Below are 2683 nucleotides of genomic sequence, written 5' to 3'. Positions count from 1 at the left end.
TTTTTCATATATGTCCCTGATTTTTTTTTCTGTATGTGTGCATTTGTTTGTGTGTGTATGTACATGCACATGCACACAGGCCTGTGTGCACTAGAATGAGCACAGCTATTTCCTTATTTGTGCTAACTTGGAAGTAAAATTTCAGTTTGTAAGTTTAATAGTCTATCTGATGACCAGTTTCCACATTCTCTCCATTTTGTTTTAATTATAATAGCATGAATTTAGTCATGGAAAATCTAACTAAAGCAGCTATTTCCAGATAACTGCAATGCCCATATGATACAAATGAACTTACTTACAAAACAGAAGCAGCAGATATTAAGAAGAGGTGGCAAGAATACACAGAAGAAATATACAGAAAAGACATTAATGACCCTGGTAACCACAATGGTGTGATCACTCACCTAGAGCCAGACATCCTGGAATGTGAAGTCAAGTGGGCCTCAAGAAGCATCACTATGAGCAAAACTAGTGGAGGTGAGGGAAATCCAGTTATTTCAAGTCCTAAAAGATGATGCTGTGAAAATGCTGCACTCTATATGCCAGAAAATTTGGAAAGCTCAGCAGTGTCTACAGGACTGGAAAAGGTCAATTTTCATTCCAATCCCAAAGAAAGGCAATGCCAAAGAATGCTCAAATTACCACACAATGGCACTCATTTCACAAGCAAGTTAATAGTCAAAATCCTTCAAGATAGGTTTCAACAGTATATGAACCGAGAAGTTCCAGCTGTTCAAGCTGGAGTTAGAGAAGGCAGAGGCACCAGAGATCAAATTGCCAACATCCATTGAATCATAAAAAAGCAAGAGAATTCCAGAAAATAACATCTATTTCTGTTTCATTGACTACACTAAAGCATTTGACTGTGTGGATCACAACAAACTGTGGAATATTCTTGGAGATGGGAATACCAGACCACCTTACCAGTCTCCTGAGAAACCTATATGCAAGTCAAGAAGCAGCAGTTAGAAACACACAGAACAATGGACTAGTTCAAAATTGAAGGGAAAATGTCAAGGCTGTTTATGTCACCCTGCTTATTTAACTTAGAATCAAGGTTTCTGGGAGAAATAATAACCACAGGTATGCAGATGACACCACCCTTATGGCAGAAAGTGAAGAGGAACTAAAGAGCCTCTTGATGAAGGTGAAAGAAGAGAGTGAAAAAGCTGGTATGAAACTCAACATTAGAAAAACTAAGATCATGGCATTCAGTCCCATCACTTCATGGCAAATAGAAGGGGAAATAATGGAAACAATGACATACTTTATTTTCTTGGGCTCCAAAATCACTGCACAAAGGAAGAAAAGCTGTGACAAACCTAGACAGAGTATTCAAAAAGCAGAGATATTTCTTTGTCATCAAATGTCGGTATAGTCAAAGCTATGGTTTTTCCAGTAAGCAAGTATGAATTTGAGAGTAGAACCATAGAGAAGGCTGAGTGCTGAAGAATTAATGCTTTCAAACTGTGGTGTTGGAGAAGACTCTTGAGAATCCTTTGGATTCTCAGTAATTTCTTAAGGAAATTAATGCTGAATATTCATTGGAAGAACTGATGCTGAAGCTGAAGCTCCAATACTTTAGCCACCTGATGCAAAGAGCCAACTCATTAGAAAAGACCCTGATGCTACTGGGAAAGAATTAAGGAAAAGGGGATGACAGAGGATGTGGTAGTTGGATGGCAGCACTGATTCAAAGGCTATGAGTTGAGCAAACTCTGCGAGTTGTTGAAGAACTGGGAAGCCTGGAGTGCTGCAGACCATGGCATTGAAAACAGTCAAATATCTGAGTGACTGAGCAACAACAAAAATAACAAAAGAGAAAGAGACTCACAGATTTAAGAGAACAAACTTATGGTTGCTGGGGGGTATGATGAAGGAAAGATAGTTAGGGAGTTTGGGATGGACATGTAAACACTGCTATATTTGACATGGATAAACAGCAAGGCCCTACTCTATAGAACATGGAACTCTGCTCAATGTTATGTGGCAGCCTGATTGGGAGGGGAGTTTGGGGGAGAACGCATATATATGGCTGAGTCCCTTTGCTGTTCACCTGAAACTATGACAACATTGTTAATTGCTTATACCCCACTGGAAAATGAAAAAGGTTTAAAAAAAATCTCACATCAACCTTTGACATAGTAATCAGTATTTATTTATAACTGAGCACACTGAGGAGCAAATAGGTTTTGTGACTTTCCCAAATCAAGATTTTTTACTGAAAAAATTTGGTGTTTTTACCAACTAAGCTATGGTTTCACAGGCTTTTCCCATATCAAAATGCTATACTTGAAAAATTGTTTCTATAGCTAGTCTAGAAGATGCAAAAATAGAACACTACTTGAAAGTCCATTTTTCATTGATTTATGGATTCAACAGGTATTAAGTGCCTAATAGTTGCAATACACTGCTCTTGGTAACTAGACATACAGAAAAGAACAAAACATACAAAACCCCTGTCCTCATGGAGTTTACATAGTAATGGAGAAGAAATACAATAAATAAATAAATGTCTATCACATCATGATGGAGAAAAATAAAGCTGGGGGGGAGGGGCATAGAGCACCAATAAAAGGTGAAGGAGTGTGGATACTAAAGTGATGTGGTTTTAGATGGGGCAGTGAGGGAAAGCTTTAAGAAGGTGATTTTTGACTTAAGGCTTAAAGAACTTGAGAGAAAT

The sequence above is a fragment of the Bison bison genome, unplaced genomic scaffold, assembly GCF_000754665.1.
Source record: "Bison bison bison isolate TAMUID 2011002044 unplaced genomic scaffold, Bison_UMD1.0 scf7180017864468, whole genome shotgun sequence".
In the NCBI taxonomy this organism is placed as follows: domain Eukaryota; kingdom Metazoa; phylum Chordata; class Mammalia; order Artiodactyla; family Bovidae; genus Bison; species Bison bison.
This window is presented reverse-complemented; position numbering follows the sequence as displayed.